The sequence below is a fragment of the Geotrypetes seraphini genome, chromosome 5 (genome assembly GCF_902459505.1).
Source record: "Geotrypetes seraphini chromosome 5, aGeoSer1.1, whole genome shotgun sequence".
NCBI lineage: Eukaryota > Metazoa > Chordata > Amphibia > Gymnophiona > Dermophiidae > Geotrypetes > Geotrypetes seraphini.
Window position 1 is genome coordinate 32,749,854 of NC_047088.1, and position 20,120 is coordinate 32,769,973.

The window sequence follows — 20,120 nt, forward strand, 5'->3', positions numbered from 1 at the left end:
TTCCCCCCTCCCCATCATCTGAGCGTCAGGGATTCTCCAAAGCAGCGATTCTGTAACGGTTACAGAATCGCAGCTTTGGGGAGTCCCTGACGCTCAGCTGATGGAGAGGGAGGAATTCCCTTGCCGCAATCATCTGAGAGTGGCCGTGGCAGGGTACCACTGAACCCCACCACAAGTCAGCTGGCAGGAGAGATTCCCACTCCCTCCTGCCAGAACTCCCCCCCCCCCCCGGTCGCTAACATCCCCTGCAGGAGGGGTGCCCAAACCTTCCTGTTGGCACCTCCCCTAACACCCACGGCAGGAAGAATGCCCAATCCCTCCTACCGGCACTCCCCAAACACCCCTCACCCCCTAAAACCCACCCGGACCCTCCCCCGTACCTTTCTGTAGAAGGCCGGCTGGAGGTATGCCCACTCCTGGCCAGCAGGCTAGACCACAGCAGCTGATCACGACAGGGGAATTCCCCCTCCCCCATCAGCTGAGTGGCAGGGACTCCCCAAAGCAGCAATTCTGCAACCAGCGCCCAAACTTGGGTACCAATTACAGAATCGTGACTTTGGAGAGTCCCTTCCGCTCAGTGATTGGAGGGTATATCTCCCTGCCGCGATCAGCTGTTGTAGTCTAACAGCAAAGATAAGCGATTCTGTAACCGGCGCCCTGAAATGAGTGACAGGCAATCGGCAGCCGTTTTTAATGCGTGCACCGACTTCTGAGCCAGTTACAGAATCAGGCCCTTAGTGCTCTGGGCAGTGGTACTAGAAACCTCTACTGTGGCTTAGTAAAAGGGGGGCGTTAGTCAAAGGACCCCTTAGATTATAAGCCCTCCAGGGACAGAGAAATACCTACTCTATCTGAAAGTAACTCACTCTGAGTCACCTACTGAAAAATGTAGATCCAAATATAAATATACAGTGTTCCCCCGCAAATTTGCGGTTCGCGAATTGTGGACTCACGCATTCGCAGTCTGCTCCGACCGCCTCTTTCTGTAGTAAAGTCAAGCTACACCAATCAAGAGCTGCATGTCAAAGCAGCTCCTGATTGGTGTAGCCCGACTTTACTACAGGAAGAGGCGGTCGGAGCAGTCCGCAAGTGATTTTTTTCACCTGCCGGCACTCCAGCTGCCCTCTCCTGCCTTCCCTGCCTTTTGACAGGTGAAAAACCGCATTTGCGGTTTTTTGAAATTCGCGGGGGTTCCTGGAACGGAACCCCTGTGATTTTCGGGGGAGTACTGTACTGTATAAATCGTAGTCCGTGCAAATAGAGTCTGTTCCACAGCGCATAAGCAGAGTTTAATTTGTAGAGAAAAAGTAATTGGCATCCAGGGCAGGGACAGGTGAAGCAGGATACGACTATTTATTTAAAAATCTATAGCCCGCCTATCCTGCAATTCTAGGCGGGTAACAATAAAGCATGCCTAATAAAATGGCACACAATTACATAACAATAAAAATGATTCAGACAGTTGACATTAAAAACTGCTGCAATCAAAACGAACCACAGTCGGAAAGTTTATCAAACATAAAATGAAAAGTGATGGAAGAGAGTATCTCTACCCTGCTCCACTCCAGGCTTCCCTCTCCCCTCCTCTTTCCTGTAGACTGCCTGGAGGGGCTAGAGCACAGCACCCCTGTGGCTCTGGAATCTGAAACGAAGTGGCAGAAGGGTGTCCCCCCCCTGACAACAAGGCAACCTGCCTCCCAAGAAAGAAGGCGGCAGGCAAGCGTGGCGTACAGGAGGGCATGAGTCTTAAAGTAAGCTTGCTCTCTTTTCCTTCTCTCATGAGGGAAGGGGAGACGGCAGTGGAGGAAGGAAGCAGGCGAGCGAGCAGAGGAGGTTTCCCAAGGTCTCTGGAAACTCCTCCTAAACCCTGAAGCCACAGGCCATCTTACAGCCCTTTCCTTGCTTTCTGCAGAGGTAGAGAAGCCTGGAATGGCCCCCTCCCTTTGTGTATAAAGGGGGGGGGGGGAGCTATCTCAAGCACTGTTACTTCAAGAATGCCTCACAAAGTGTGACTAATCAACCCCCACGAGGCTCTCACTTGTTTATTCCAGTTAGATTCTTCTGGTTCACATCAAAACCACAACAGCCTGTTATTCTAACTCACCACCATTTTCTGCAATAACAACAATAATAATGATGATACTGTAATCATAATAAAAGCGAAAAATGTGGTAACGGACAAATGCCTGGGTGAAAATGTCCTTTTTATCTATCGATTCTATGTGGCCCACCTCTCCCTCGAGTAAGTAAGCGAATGGTTGTGCTGCACTAGATAAATGCTGCAAATATATCTAATGACGAGAGAGAGATTTTCAAAGCTGTGCAGCCCACAGCACTAGAGGGGAAAGCTGTCATGTTACTTTTATTCAGATGAGAAGCCACACTCCATAAACAATATGATCCAGTCGACCTCTGTCATTTTGTGGTAGTTTCACTCACAGAGAAGGCATAAACAGGCCAACATTAATTTATAAGCTCAAGGACAAAAGGTGCTTGGCTGGAAGCTCAGAGGAGATGCAAGGAAATGCGGCTTGAATGAGAGGGCATTTAATTCAGGAATCCCAAAGCATAGGATCCCAAAACTGATCCGCAGGACACCCCCCCTCCCCCCCAACCAGTCAGGTTTTCAGAGATACACAGTGAATATGCATGAGGTAGATTTGTATGGAACAGAGGCAAAGCATGCAGTGACGTCATGAGGGTGAATGGGCCACTCCCCTGCTCCTTCCCAAATCCCCCCTGCCGCATGCGCGCCTCTTTCCCTTCCCCCATACCTCTTTAATTTTCCAGGCTCGAGCAGCATCACAAACTTGCTGCCTGCGTCGTGTCAGCTCCACCTCTGACATCACTTCCTAGGTGCGGGACCCGGAAGTGACGTCAGAGAGAGCCGACACCGATGCGGGCAACAAGTTGCTGATACTGCTCGCACCGGGAAATTTAAAGAGGTACGAGGGAAGGGGCGCACACACACGAAGGGTTACCAGACATCCAGATTTCCCCGGACAGCTTTTCAAAACCCGGCACTTTGTCTGGGTTTTGAAAAGCTGTGTCGGGTAGGGAGGAAGTGGACTTCCTCCCTGCCCAACAAGGCAGGCAGCGGGGGCGGGGCTAGGGCGGGCTTAGGGCAGGGATGGTTGTAACTGGGCGGGGCTAGGGGGTCTGGATTTCCCAAAAGGATAATCTGGCAACCCTACACACGCACGGCAGAGGAGGTCAGGAAGGAGTGGGGGTGGAGAGGAGGACAGGAGCCGGCGCCCCCACCAAGATGGCACCCCCTTACTATGCCACTGAAATAATGGAGTTCTATCTTATGCATATTCTTTGCAGGTCTCTGAAAACCCAACTGGTGGAAGATCTTCCAGCAGAGGTTTCGAAATCACAGGCCTAAGAGTGGAGCTGGAGTAGAGAAGCAGTCTAATGGTTCATGCAGTGCCTTGAGAGCCAGATTCAATTCCCAATGTGGCTCTTTGTGTCACTTAGCTCTCCCTTGCTCCAAGTGCTCAAGCTTAGACCACGCAATAGAGCCCACATGGGACAGAGACAGTACCTGCAAATTGCTTTGATTGTACCACTTTATTAAATCCTTCCCCCTTTTTCTGTGTGCTCTACGTGGGGCAATGAAGTGTTACCGTATTTTTTGCACTATACGATGCACCTGACCATAAGACGCACCTAGGTTTAGAGGAGGAAAACAAGCAAAAAATATTCTGAACCAAATGGTGTACTAATATGTTTAATAAAATATAGCAGAATAATATTTTGACCATGTAAAGTCAACAGCGGTATTAAGAACCATTATCACTGTCATTGACAAATGAGGAGAGACTTTAAGGTTCAAGGAGGAAAAATGGTTGACTCGAAAATAAGATGGGGGCTTAATATTCAAGTGCCCTTCCCTGCCAGGCTCTGCACTCAGCTCCCCTCCCTGCTAGTCTCTGAACCCAGCCCCCTTCCCTACCAGGCTCTTCACCCAGCCCCCCTCACTCCCTTCCTGGCTCTGCACCCAACCCCATACTCTGCACCCTTTCCCTCCCACCCCCCCGCCAAGCGCTGTACCCTGTCCCCCCTCTGGTGGTCTAGTGGTAGGCTGGGACAGGAGGGATCCATCCCAGCTGACTAACAATTTTTTACCCCCACCCCCCGTGCACAAGTATACCTTTTTAAATCCTGGTGGTCCAGCAGTGTATTGACAGGAGCGAGCTTTCCACGCTCCAGCCTGGGCCTGTGCCGCTCCCTGAATGGCTGCTGTCAGTTCTCGTGGGACTCGTGAGAACTGATGGCAACCATTCAGGGAGCGGCATGGGGCCAGGCTGGAGTGTGAAAAGCTCGCTCCTTCCTTGTGCACCATTGATTGCGAGATCTGAGGCAGTCATTCAGTGAGAGAGGGGCTCAGCGCAGGGCAAGAGCATGGAAAGCTGGACCACCAGGATTTAAAAAGGCAAAACTAGGTATATATGGTAAGTTTCCCTGGCAGACAGCCTGGCGCTCATCTAAATTAGCTGGGCGGAGAGCCCAGCTAAAAGACGCTAGGGAGAACACTGCAATATTTGCTCCATAAGACGCACAGACATTTCTACCCAGTTTTGGGAAAAAAGTGTATCTTATGGAGCGAAAAATACGGTAAGTGACTTGCCCAGGGGCAGAAGAAAAGTAGTATTTCAACAATTATCAGATTTCATTGACAAAACTCAGGTATTACATCCCAATCAAACTGGATTTCGTAAAAATCATTCAACTGAACATTCATTATTAGGTCTGGTTACAACTATTCACTATTTTCTGGATCAACATAAATCTGTTATTCTCATATCTCTTGACTTAGCTGCTGCATTCGACACAATCGATCATAGTCTATTACTCCATCGCCTTTCTTCTATAGGTCTCACAGATCAAGTATACGAATGGTTTCGTTCTTACTTTACAGATAGATCTTCTAATGTTTTCTTTAAAAATTCCTTTTCTAAGCCATATCAAAATAATTATGGAATACCACAAGGGTCCATACTTTCACCATTATTGTTTAATATTTATTTGGCCCCATTATTAACACTATGTCAATCCATAGGCTTCACAGTATATGCCTATGCAGATGATTTCCAACTTCTGCACACCATTGATCCTAACAGTTTGCAGGACATAACAGAAATTAATTATAAGTTAGCAAAAATTCATGAATGGTTAAACAACAATCAACTCTCCTTAAGTATCAATAAAACCACAACTGTGCTCTTTTCAGGGAAAGAAGGAGTTCAACTTACAAGTCCAATTATAGTTGATAATAAACCCCTCAATCAGACCACTAATACAAAAATCTTGGGGGTCATAATAGATAACAATCTCACTTTCCGAGAACATATCAGTGCAATGGTTAAAAACTGTTTTTACAAATTAAGAATGATCCGTTCACTTGCTCCCCTTCTTGATTCATTTTCTCTTAATACACTGATCCACTCGTTAGTTATCTCAAAATTAGATTATTGTAACTCCTTATTAAAAGGGGTTTACCAAAAGGATATAAGGCGTCTTCAACTCGTTCAAAATACTGCAATAAAGATTATTTCAGGTTCCAAAAAATTTGATCACGTCACACCCTTACTACAAAGTGCTCATTGGTTGCCAATATCTTACAGGATTAATTACAAAATAGCTCTTTTAGTCTTTAAGACATTAAAATCTAATACTCCGGCTTTCATAGATAGGCTCTTGATTCCATACAGTTCATCCAGAGCTCTCAGATCAGCTTCACAATGTACTTTAAATGTTCCCTCCTTAAAAGTTATTGGAACCCGCCGTGCTTCAATTTTCTCCGTTACGGCACCAATGTTATGGAACTCTCTTCCTTTGTATTTAAGATTAGAACAAGATTTACAAATATTTAAAAAGAATCTAAAGTGTCTTCTTTTTAAAGAAGCCTTTAATTGACAGATTATAAATACTCATTCTTATTGACCTTTTTTCGGTCTCTCATTTTATCCCCTTATCTCCCTAATATGTTTCCCTTTTATGTAATCTTTTAACAAATATTGTATTTCCTCCCCACCTTCCCATTGTTATCAGTTGTCTTCCTGTCTAATGTTGTTACCCAGTTCGTTCAGAAGAATAGTAATTGTATAAGTGAGTCCATTTTAAACTCTATTTTATTTATGTAAAACGCTTTGAAATTGGAAAAGCGTTTAATCAAACAATATAATAAACTTGAAACTTGAAGAAGCTGCAGTGGGAGCCAAAGATAGTTATTCAGGTTTGAATTTTGGTTTTATGGTCAAGGCGCATTTCCTTCCACTTCCTGTACATGCCCACTGATTATATATTTCTCTATTCTCCCAGATTCTGTCAGTTTCTGTCTTTTTTTCTGGAATAGAGTCAATGTAGGCAGAGGAGGAAAAGCCTCAAAGAGCTCCAGGTTCAAAAAAAGCCTATGGAGCTTAACTCTTTGGCACTGGCATAAAAAGCATCCTGACCCCAAAAATCGCAAACAAATATTTTTTGCTTTTAGATTGTATTGTGTAAAAAAAAGAACAATTAACTGATAGGTGCTCCAAAACTTCAAAGAGTATGAATATTTGCACGTAGCCCACCACCAAAGATGGCTTTAGAGTTCAAGGACGAAAAGTTGCAGTACAATGAAGAATGAATTAGAGCACAAAACTTCATCTAAAAAAAAATTCTTTAATAATCACGGACTCAGGTCTCAAACCGGCGCTCACAGTGCAATAAAGCTGGCTCTCCCTTGTAACATGATGTCAGACACCAAGTTCTCTTCAACCAATCAAAAACACTTAATACAAAACAATGTTCTATACCAGGGGTAGGCATTTCCGGTCCTCGAGAGCCACAGGCAGGTCAGGTTTTCAGGATATCCACAATAATATGCATGAGATAGATTTGCATCTCAAGAAGGCAGTACATGCACATCTATCTCATACATATTCATTGTGGATATTCTGATAGTCTGACCTGCCTGTGGCTCTCGAGGACCGGAACTGCCTACCCCAGTGGTTCCCAACCCTGTCCTGGTGGACCACCAGGCCAATCGGGTTTTCAGGATAGCCCTAATGAATATGCATGGAGCAGATTTGCATGCCTGTCACTTCCATTCTATGCAAATCTCTCTCCTGCATATTTATTAGGGCTAGCTTGAAAACCCGATTGGCCTGGTGGTCTTCCATGACAGGGTTGGGAACCACTGGCCCTTCTCCTGTTCTATACAAATAATCAAAAAATGGTGAGTAAAAATGACACTACCTTATTTTTGCGTTCATCAGCTAAGAGAGCCTATCAGCCAAGTGTTCTGCTTTTACACAATACAATATAAAAGCATAAAATGTTTGTTTACGATTTTTGGGCCAGGAGGATTTTTATGATGACAAGTTAATGATGACAAGCGATGGTTCCCAACCCTGTCCTGGAGGACCACTAGCTAGTCGGGTTTTCAGGATAGCCCTAATGAATATGCATGAAAGACATTTGCATGTAATGAAGATGATAGGAATGCAGATCTTCCCCATGCATATTCATTAGATCTATCCTGAAAATCCAACTGACTAGTGGTCCTCCAGGATAGGGTTGGGGACCACTGCCCTATGGGCTTTTTTTGAGCCTGGAGCTCTTTTTTTTCTCCTGTACCTATGTTGACATTGTTATTGATAAAGACATCTATATTACCTGAGTATGCACATCTAGGAGAACCTATAAATTGTTGATTCTGGTTTACAGTTTAGAGTTCTCTGTTTTCCCCTGTATTTTTACATAGTTCTTTTTGGAAGAGGCCAGAAGGTAATCTTGTCCAGTATTGGTCTTCCTGCCTACTACTGAGATCAGACAGGCAGGGCCGGATTTAGATGAAAAGAGGCCCTAGGCTATTCCACTTATGAGGCCCTTTCACCTCCCATATTTAAGTTTGTAAATTACATGAGAGATAATAAAATACATCATTACTGTGATATATATCAATATGTTAAATGAAACATGTTGTTATTGGTACTAACCTTTATAAAAAATGTGACACGGATAACAAATAAATAAAAGTCGAGAACACTTATTTGGACATTTATTCTCAGCACCATATATAGTACTTGTAACAATAACTAATCAAACATAACACACAACATTGCCCCTTCCTATGTCCATAGTGCCCCCAGTGCGTCCTTCCTCACCTCACCCCCCCTCCGATGCCCGCCTGCCTCCCATCTCCGTTCCATTGAACACCCCCCCATGCCCTGCCTGCTTGCCTTCCATTAAACCCCCCACCCCCCCCTCCGATGCCAGCCTGCCTGCCTCCCATCCCCCTTCCACTGAACCCCCCCCCCCCCCCAGATGCCAGTCTGGGCCGCCTTGTCCTGACGGATCCACGTTTTGCCTCTCTCTCCGCGGGGCTGGGCTTTGCCCAGCTGTTTCCGGACTGACGTCTTTCCCTCCCCGATCCTCCTCCCAGGGCGAGAAAAAGAAAGGGAGAAGCCGAGTCGGCGCCCCTTTGCGGCCGGAGCCGGTTCCGATCCCGAAGCGTAGAATTTCTCCTTATTTTTGGTTCAGTGTTTTAGTGTTCACTGTTTTTAAAATAGTGTAATTTTAATTTTGCTAACAATTTGAATGTAGGCCCCTCTTGATCTTGAGGCCCTAGGCTGAAGCTTAGTTAGCCTATAGGAAAATCCGGCCCTGCAGACAGGTGACTTTCCACTGGTAAAGGCAGTGGCATTGTGAATCTGAGTAACATAGTAACATAGTAGATGACGGCAGATAAAGACCCGAATGGTCCATCCAGCCTGCCCAACCTGATTCAATTTAAATATATATATATATATATTTTAAATTTTTCTTCTTAGCTATTTCTGGGCAAGAATCCAAAGCTTTACCCGGTGCTGTGCTTGGGTTCCAACTGCCAAAATCTCTGTTAAGACTTACTCCAGCCCATCTACACCCTCCCAGCCATTGAAGCCCTCCCCTGCCCATCCTCCACCAAAATTACCCTAGGTAATAGTAGTATAGCTCATTTCAATTTGACACTGTGTGAGTAGTGGTTCATAGACAACACCACGAAAAACAAAGGCGCACGCCGACAACTGAGCGCAAGACGGAGGCGCGCGCTGAAGAAAATTACTGTTTTTAGGGGCTCCGACGGGGTTTTTGTTGGGAACCCCCCCAGTTTACTTAATAGAGATTGCGCCGGTGTTGTGGGGGGTTTGGGGGGTTGTAACCCCCCACATTTTACTGTAAACTTAACTTTTTCCCTAAAAACAGGGAAAAAGTGAAGTTTTCAGTAAAATGTGGGGGGTTACAACCCCCCAAACCCCCCACAACGCCCCCACAACGCGGCGCGATCTCTATTAAGTAAAGTGTGGGGGGGTTCCCCGCCCACGCCCCCCCGTCGGAGCCCTAAAAACAGTAATTTTCTGCGGTGCGCACCTCCGCGCTGCGCTCAATTGTCTGCGTGCGCCTTTGTCCCGGCGCGCTTTTGACCTGACACCGTGAGTAGTACATCCTGGAATATTTTCCCCATCATGATATACATAACCTGCCTCTTCCCATGCTCCCTCCTCCTGCTTCATTTCATCAGTAAGACTGTAATAAGTAGCAGTTTTTTTGATAAGGACTATGATATACATGCAACATCTTCTCCAGTTATGTCCATGACATACACAATGTGCACGTCTCGTCTTAACTGTACCATTTAAAGCTAGTCCTGCAGAGGCCAGCCACGTAGTTCTGATTGTATTAGTACAGCCCTCCCAAGACATATGGAGGGGCATAATCAAAACATACGTCTAAGTCCGATTTAGACGTAGGGCGCTAGTCACCCAAAGTCGACAGGGCACAAATTTCCATTCTCAAAAGTCTGAAGTATACTTTTTTCGAAAATCGCCCATCTTTACGTCTAGGCGCTTGATCGTCCAGACCACCACTATATCTAGCTTTATACCACATTCTCATCCACATATTCGTCCAAGTCCCAAACATCCAGAACATGACCTTTTGGATGTGGGAGGGGCCAGCAATGTGATGGACTGGCCACCCAGACATGGCAACAGAGCCTTGGGACATCTTACAGAGCACTGCTGTGAACTTTATAAAAGGGTACCACATAAACATCTCACCAGAATTCCCATACAAGTAATATTGAGCCCCCAAAACACCCCTAAAATCCACTATACCCACCTGTCTACAATCCCAATAGCCCTTATGACAGCATGTGCCACCTATATGGCAGTACAGTAGGGTTTGGGGGGGGGCTCACATTTTCCACCATGAATGTAGTGATTAGAGTGGCTTATGGGCCTAGATCCTCCTCTCTATGGTTCACTAACCCCCCTCCCTCCTCCCCGGATACTTAAGAGACATCTATGCAGCTGTACTAGGCTTTCCTATAGCAGGTGCTGATGTTCAGATTTTTATGACGAAGTGAGGTAGGTCAGTAATCACTGGGGGAGTGTGTGGGGGTCTGTACTTTGTATCTGCAGTGGTTATCTGGTCACTTTGAATATGTTCTGGGCACTTAGACCTGGTTTTAGATCGCCTAAGTCACAATGCATAAGTTCCATACAGGCAGCCTCGTAAAACTTTTGATTAACTAAGTCTAGGTCAGCCCACATCCCGTCCAAATCCCGCCCTATCCACTCCTCCAAAAACGCCCCTTTCGGCTCTGAGTGCACAGTGGCATTCAGAGGCCTAAAATGTCTCTGGATATGTCTAAAAAGCCATTTTTATTATCGGCACTTGGATGACCTGTCTTTTAGGTCGTCCATGTGCCGACTTGGGTGGGTTTTTAGACATATTTCCGTTTCGATTATGAGCCCCATTACAAATGTAGTCCACACATCATAAGTCTCCTGTTTTATGTGTAAGATGTAAATTGTGATTTGAGTTCAAAAATAATCATGTGTTCCTCAAACAAATCTTGAAATTTGAGCACCGTCAAGACATTCTTCAAAAGAAAGCACTTATCTGGCAAATGATAAGTGGTTAAATTAGCCATAGTGCGATGAGGTGCCCTGTTTTGCTATCTGCTTCAAGGACCTTTTTTGTGCTCCCACCGTCCACTCATTTACGCTGTGAGATGTGCTGGTGAGCATGCCATACTCGAGACGTCTTTATACTGTAAGCCTCCTTAAAATTAAAATAAAACAATGACATTGTTATAATGTGCTCCTTGTTGGAGCACGCATATTGTTGGCTTTGTATTTCATCTTTTATAAAATCAATAAAACTATTTGAACTAAAAAAAAACAAAACAAAAAGAAAACATATATTCATTTTGACATTGACATTCAAAGGATAGTAAGGTAACTGATTGTGGCTTTCTTGCAAGGGCATGAAATTCAGGGAATATGTCACAGGAGCTGTGGTCTGCAGCCAGAACTCATCACAGGGGGAGGAGGTGTGGGAACTTTCGGTCTAGGTCACGCTGGAGGCTTACCATGTCCCTGCCCTCTTTAAGAACATAAGAAGTGCCTCTGCTGGGTCAGACCAGAGGTCCATCGTGCCCAGCAGTCCGCTCATGCGGCAGCCCGACAGGTCCAGGACCTGTGTAGTAGTCCTCTATCTATACCCCTCTATCCCCTTTTCCTCCAGAAAATTGTCCAATCCCTTCTTGAACCCTAATACCGTACTCTGTCCTATCACGCCCTGTGGAAGCGCATTCCAGGTGTCCACCACCTGTTGGGTGAAGAAAAACCTCCTAGAACATAAGAACATAAGCAATGCCTCTGCTGGGTCAGACCTGAGGTCCATCTTGCCCAGCAGTCTGCTCACGCGGCGGCCCAACAGGTTCAGGACCTGAGCAGTAATCCTCTATTTATACCCCTCTATCCCCTTTTCCTCCAGAAAATTGTCCAATCCCTTCTTGAACCCTAATACCGTACTCTGTCCTATCACGCCCTGTGGAAGCGCATTCCAGGTGTCCACCACCTTTTGGGTGAAGAAAAACCTCCTAGAACATAAGAACATAAGCAATGCCTCTGCTGGGTCAGACCTGAGGTCCATCTTGCCCAGCAGTCTGCTCACGCGGCGGCCCAACAGGTTCAGGACCTGAGCAGTAATCCTCTATTTATACCCCTCTATCCCCTTTTCCTCCAGAAAATTGTCCAATCCCTTCTTGAACCCTAATACCATACTCTGTCCTATCACGCCCTGTGGAAGCGCATTCCAGGTGTCCACCACCCGTTGGGTGAAGAAAAACCTCCTAGCATTCTAAGACGCCCATTATATTCTGCCAAACAACACATATCACCTGAGAATCAGGAACCGCCTGCACACCGCGGGGCCTGGCCTCATGCTAACCTTTGATGCAGAATAGGTGGGAACACAGTAGGCCTCCGACAGAACCTAAAACTGAGAGGTCCTGCACATCCGTTCCATCTCAGCTTTCCTTGCCGATGCTGAAATGCATGAAAAGAGGAGGCACTGGGTGTACGAACTGGAGAATGGGGCCAGATGTGTGCATCACATGCCTAATGAGTGTGATTTGGTATGCCTGCTTCCAGTATTGCATAATATCCAGCAAATGTTTTCTCCAAGCAACGATCCCTAAGCACCTATCAAAAGAAGCAGAGAAGCTGCCATATTTTTCTACACGTCGACGAGAAATAATAATACTTGTTTTTTTGGTCCTTTCCCGTGAAGTTAAGAGGAAACAAATCATAAAATTTTGAAATTTAAAACCAGAGTACATTCACTAACTGGCAGGTTGACTGCATTTTATGTTTAGTTTGAATTGGAAAATCTCAGTTAAATAAACCAAACTATTGGAGCATGCGTAGGTATGTTTGAAACTGGACTATTTTCAACAAAATAAATATGTGTATAATTGCCCTCCAATGGTAGCAGATAAGAGCTACAGTAGTGATTGCTAACACTAGACAACAAAGTTTTTGCTTCTTCAACACTTTCGGGTGTATCTTAAAGATTTTTGGCTGCTGATGACAAAAATCACATTTAAAATGACTACCACGTACCATTTTAACAAAAAAGTACATGTTCACAATTTCTTGTTATACTTTCAGGCTAATACAATATAATTAATAACTGACACTGAGACTAAAGAAGGTATTTTTGTCGATCCACAGATCAGACACGTCATCAGTGATAAGAGATTTGAAGATCTGTTAGTCGGGCCAGAGAAAATCGCCTGGAAAGCATTCAAGGATGCTGTTGAGAATTTTCTTGCCAGTTACAGAGCACCAAACTATATTCAACTAGTTGACAAACTTGTTAGAGATTTTCAGAAAGCTTTTGACAGAGGCTTCTGAGAAAATTAAAGAGTCATGGGATAGGTGGCAAAGTTTAGTTGTGGATTAGGAATTGGTTATCGGATAGAAAACAGAAGGTTTCAAGTTTCAAGTTTATTGAGATTTTTATTTAAACGCAATATCAAATATTTTCAATGTGTATAACAAAAAATAAATTCGGGGAAATAAATAAAACCATTTGAACAATAAACATACAAACATATCCATAGATGTTTAAAAATACATAAGGAATACAAGGATAAACTACATTTGTTTAAAATAAAAAAAACAAAAGAAAAAACATTTAGGGCAGAACAACAAGGTAGGTTTAAATGGTCATTTTTCTCAATGGAGGAGAGTAAACAGTGGAGTAGCGCAGGGATCTGTACTGGGACCGGTGCTATTTAACTTATTTATAAATAATCTGGAAATTGGAATGACAAGTGAGGTGATTAAATTTGCAGATGACACTAAACTGTTCAAAGTTGTTAAAACGCATGCAGATTGTGAAAAATTGCAGGCGGACCTTAGGAAATTGAAAGTCCAAGTGGCAGATGAAATTTAATGTGGACAAATGCAAAGTGATGCACATTGGGAAGAATAACCCAAATCACAGTTACCAGATACTAGGGTCCACCTTGGGGGTTAGCGCCCAAGAAAAGGATCCGTGTGTCATTATAGACAATACAATGAAACCTTCCACCCAATTTGTGGAAGGTGGCCAAAAAAGCCAACAATATGCTAGGAATTATTAAAAAAGGGATGGGTAACAAGACTAAGAATGTTATAATGCCTCTGTATCGCTCCATGGTGCGACCTCACCTGGAGTATTGTGTTCAATTCTGCTCGCCTTATCTCAAGAAAGATATAGCAACACTAGAAAAGGTTCACAGAAGAGTGACCAAGATGATAAAGGGGACAGAACTCCTCTTGTATGAGGAAAGACTAAAAAGGTTAAGGCACTTTAGCTTAGAAAAGAGATGGCTGAGGGAAGATATGATTGAAGTCTACAAAATCCTGAGTGGAGCAGAACGGTACAAGTGGATCGATTTTTCACTTTGTCAAAAATGACAAAGTGAAAAAATTAGGGGACACTCGGCAAAGTTACAAGGAAATACTTTTAAAACCAATAGGAGGAAATATTTTTTCACTCGGAGAATAGTTAAGCTCTGGAGTGCATTGCCAGAGGTTGTGGTAAGAGTGGATAGTGTAGGTAGTTTTAAGAAGGGTTTGGACAAGTTCCTGGAGGAAAAGTCCATAGTTAGTTATTGAGAAAGACATGGGGGAAGCCACTGCTTGCCCTGGATCAATAGCATGGAATGTTGCTACTCTTTGGGTTTTGGCCAGGTACTAGTGACCTGGATTGGCCACTGTGAGAATGGGCTACTGGGCTTGAAAGACCTTTGGTCTGACCCAGTAAGGCTGTTCTTATGTCACTGAAGATGCACTTTATACATTCACACTTGAACTTCTTCCCTGCAAATCTTGGTGCAGTTAGTCATGAACATGGCAAAAGGTTTCACCAGGACATTGCCACCATGGAAAAGATATCAGGGCAACTGGAATCCATCAGTGTTGGCTGACTATTATTGGACACTGCAACGAGATGCACCGGTCACTGAGTACAAACAAAAATCAGCAGGAAAACACTTTTAGCTAAGGCAAACTATCATAGAGTATCAGAAACTTTGTGCATTAAAACATGTTATAGTCAATTAAGGATACCATCGTGTTTCTCAAAATTCCTTCATGATACAGTTAGTGGGAAATTATATGTGTGTTTATTTTTGAAGGAGTCTATCATAATCACCAGCTTGTTTTACGGAAGCAAAATCTTTGGAAAAATGTGTTGTCCAGTGTAACCAAACTTCCATTTCTTAGCCAGGAAAAAGGCTTTTTAATTGGTTGACCTATTATTATACCCAAGAGGGTTACTGGTTCATTCTCATTCATATAGTATGTGATAAATGATGTTGGAAAGAATAGATTTAATTCCAATGAATAAATGGTGAAAAAACTGCTCTAGTCAAATCAGTCACTGAAATGAATATTGTTATTCTAGCTAAATATCAATGATTAAATTGATTTGCAATGTCTTGTTTCAACATTTAGTATGAGACCCTGCTTTAAGTAGAATGGTAAAGGGGCAGTATATGCACCATGGATGACATAGAAGTCTTTCCAACAATTTTTTGTATCACCAAAACAATGAATATTCCTTTCATAAATACTGCAGTTCCAATGCAATTTTAAGTAACTTCTAATGCAGTATTATTGCAGTTCAATTCCCACTGTACTGCACCTCCCTATGATCCTGGGCAAGTCACCTAATTCTCCATTGCCCATGAAGGACATTGTGAGCCTATGAAGGCCAGAGAAAATACCTGTATAATATAAACTGCTTTGGTTGTACTTCCGAAAGGTGGTATATCAAATCTATGACCCTTTAAAGTAAACATAAGAACTGGGATGGACTGAATGTCCATCAAGCACAATACACAAGTACCTGGCAAGATCCCAAAAGAGTAAAACAGATTTTTATGCTGCTTATCCTAGAAATAGGCAGTGAATTTTCCCAAGTCCATTTTAATAATGGCTTATGGGCTTGTCTTTCAGGAAATTATCCAAACCTTTTTTAAACCCTGCTTAACTAACTGCTTTTACCACATTCTCTAGCAATGGATTCCAGAGTGTTTTCTAAATGAGACCATGCAAAGTGAAAATCTCTGCACACCACATGAGCAGTGCCTTTTGGTGTAGTTGCTCAATGCATTTGCACTAGTTATTTAATTTTGCCTTTTTAGGGCTGTCCTTATCTCTCTCTAGTAATCATCTAGGCTTAACCTGTGAAATTGTTAAAGTAATAAAAAAGATATGATTTTCTGCCAGGGGACCTGGCTACGAGTGCCTCAAAGGTAGCTACAGCCATGCCCAGATTTGCAACTACAGCATGGGTGTTTACTAGTTTGCTGTATGATTAGCCAGATATGGGCAATTTGCTCTATGACAGAACATGCTTCCCCTACCCCCTCTGCAAAACCAAAGCTTGTATCAGGTGTCTCACAATAAAATGCTGAACAATGCAAAAAAAAATAAAAAAAATACCTTAGAACCATTTCTAAGTAGTTGATATGAAGTGGCTTGCAGATATATAAATGGATCAAACATTAAAAATGTGAAGGATCGATTGAAGACATATTCTGGTATTCCATGCACTCTTTGCAAATAAAATCTTCCACATTCTATTTTAATGGTCATCTCATATTACTTATGCTGGGCATAGAGCGGATAAATACACATATATTAACATACAGCACAATAAGAGAGATGGTTGCTAAAGTACTTTAAGGCAATAATGTACAATATTTATCGCCGTCGTGCATGTCTGTTTAGATTACCATGGAGGAAGGAGTGTGTGGCGCAGTGGTTGAAACTACAGCCTCAGCAGCCTGGGGTTGTGGGTTCAAACCCCGCGCTGCTCCTTGTGACCCTGGGCAAGTCACTCAGTCCTCCATAGCCCCAAGTACGTTAGATAGATTGTGAGCCCTCCAGGACAGATAAAGAAAATGCTTCAGTACCTGATTGTAAAACCGCTTAGCTAACCATGATAGGCGGTGTATAAAAAAAAACTAATAAACTTGAAAACTACCTACTGGTAATAATTAGATGCAAAACATGAAAATGCATGCAAAACATCTCATTGTTACATAAATCAAATAACACAGATTGCTGTGAACGTCACAAGCTGCATTATTCCTGGAAAAATAACACCAGCTCAAAGCATTGTAGGAGCTCTATGGAAAGGATAAGCAGAAGTGCCATAATTTTCTTTCCTGGAAGTTTTGAGTTGCTAATATATGACCCAGTGCTCCAGGGGAGCCCATCTTAAAGAGGTCAACACTTTATCACTTTAGAGATGAAAGTATGGTCTAGAGCTCACAGGTCACAGGTTTTCCCTACCCCCAAGGAATCCCTCCCCCCCCCCCCGATACGTTACAAATATAATCCAAGCCTAGCCTCCACCCTGTAGCTCTCCCTTGAAACCCTAACAAAGACCTTCATCTCTGAGACTCTCCGACTCCCTGTAGGCTCTCTATGCCTACCTAAAGTTATTCATAGTGGTCTAGGGCAGTGTTCTTCAACCTTTTTACACCTATGGACCGGCAGAAATAAAATAATTATTTTGTGGACCAGCATCGGTCCGCAGACCGGCGGTTGAAGAACACTGGGCTAAATCGTGGGCCAGAACCTGCCCCCATAGTCCTAATTGTAACACTATTTTTCATATATACACACAATATATAATCTTATTAACAACGCATCGATCACACCGCGGACCAGCAGTTGAAGAACACAGTTTTGGGCCTGATGCACATGCCGGCCCTGTGACCCGGCAGGAAATTTCTATGGACCGGCACCGGTCCAATGTACCGGTGGTTGAAGAACACTGGTCTAGGGGATATGGGACCAGAACAATCTCAAGTCACTCCTGCCGCTGCAGATGCTGGGTCCAAAATGGCACCCATGACCCCTTATGGTAGTATATGGCAGCCTGGTGGTTTCCAGGGTGTGGCCCCAGAGCTGAATTAATGTGGCCCCCGAAGTCATCCACTGCAGCCATCAAACATTTGACGGAACTATTCCTCAGATCCTTTAAATGCATTCATTTCAACCTTGCCCACCTGATATTGTAACTGCAAGCAATATCTTCAGTGTGTTACTCGGGTGTCTCATTTACTCCTAGCGGTAGCAACATGAGACTATTGCTAGGGATTGTGGCCGGGTGCTAGTTTGAACCGGGCACCTGCAGAAGTGCAGGAGTGACTGAGGATCATTCTTGACCCATACCTCCACACCAGGGATAATTTCAGGTAGTCCTAGTGGTCCTATAGGGGTGGGCGTGTCTTTGGGAGGGCGGCAATGTTTGTCTGGAGTCATAGGGAGGCTATAGTAAGGGCGGGGCTGAGATCTTATTTGTAATGTGCCTTGGGGGAGTATCTTATGGAGACAGAAGAAGTGGGCTAATGACCTGCAATAGCTTGATGCCTCTGTGACAGAACTAAACTAAACTAAACCTTACGTTTGTATACCGCATCATCGCCAAAAAGATAGAGCTTGGCACGGTTTACAGGTAATTCAATAAATGAGGGAAAGACATAATAAGAAATTAGAGGTTAAGAAGAGGATAGCTAGCTTTACATTTTAAATAGATAGCTTTATGCTTTGGAGAAAAGTTAGGTTTTCAGATGCTTTTGGAATAATTGGAATGAGCCTAGGTTCCGTAGTGGGGCAGGGAGGTTATTCCAAAGCTCAGTGAATTTGAAGAAAAGGGATTTTCCTGATTTACCTGCATACATGACGCCTTTTAATGAGAATGAGAAAGAGAAAGAGAGAAAAAAAGAAGAGAGAGAGAAAAATAGAAGAGAAAGAAAGAAAAAAAAGAGAGAGAGAAAGAGAGAGAGAAAAAAAAAGAGAGGAAGAGAGAGAAAAAAGAAGAAGAGAGAGAGAGAGAGAGAAAAAAAAGAGAGGAAGAGAGAGAAAAAAGAGAAGAGAGAAAGAAAAAAAAAAAAAGAGAGAGAGGAAGAGAAACTAAACTAAATTAAACCTTAAGTTGGTATACCGCATCATCTCCATAAAGATAGAGTTTGGCACAGTTTACAGGTAATTCAATAAATGAGGGAAGGACATAATAAGAAATTAGAGGTTATGAAGAGGATAGATAGCTTTACATTTTAAATAGATAACTTTACATTTTGGAGAAAAGCCAGGTTTTCAGATGCTTTCGGAATAATTGGAATAAGCCTAGGTTCCGCAGCGGGGGAGGGAGGTTATTCCAAAGCTCAGCGATTTCCCTAATTTAGCTGCATACATGACGCCTTTTAACGAGGGGACAGATCATTTGAGATTGTGGGCGGATCTGGTAGTGTCAGGTCTGGAAGAATCCCAGGATAGTGGCATTAGGGGAGGAAGAATGCCATGTAGGATCTTGAATATTAGGCAGGTACATTTAAAGTGATCCTAGAAATCACCGGAAGCCGGTGAAGTTTTGACAGAAGCGGGGAAACATGATCGAATTTGCTTTTTGCGAAGATCAACCTAGCCGCAGAGTTCTGGATCCACTGAAGTCTTTGAAGATTTTTCTTGGTTAGACTTAGATAGATGGAATTACAGTAGTCCAATCTGGAAAGAACGATTGATTGTACAAGGACAGCAAAATGTTGTTGGCGGAAGCAGGATCTCACTTTCCTCAACATGTGAAGACTAAAAAAACATTTTTTTTTTACCAGAGAGTTGAGATGATCATTAAAGGAAAAACATAGCTTGTAATTTATTTATTTAATTTGGTTTCTATCCCGTTGTCCCCAAAGAGCTCAGAACGGGTTACAGGTTAAACATACACAATTTCAGAACAAGATTATGATACAAGTTTTATCCTAACTTGGTACATACTAGGGGCAGGGTTACCAGATTTTCCCCCCACCCCCCATTCTCTTCCCACGGTCTGGCCTTCGCCCCCCCCTTTCCCTTCTCACGGTCTGGCCTTCTCCGTTATTGCCTTGTTCCTCCCCTTCCTCCTGCCCCCTCTCTTAACTCTCTCCTTATGCTCCAGGTTTCTCTCTCTTTCCCTTCCCTCAGCTCCTACAACCCTAGGCCTAGCATTTCTCCCCCACTCCAGGGTCCAGTGTGTCTCTCCACCCTCCCCCTCCCTGTGCCTGGGTCCAGTATTTGTTGTGCGGGGAAACCGAGGTCTGCACGTCGGCGAGCCGCTAGGAGAAATGGAACTGAATCCAGGGGTGGGGAGTAGATGGGGGGATGGTTGCACGCGAGCTACCACCTCCTCCTCCTCCCCCACCCCTTCCCAGGTCACCGCCAGTCAATGAAGGGCTGCTGCGCTTCGGG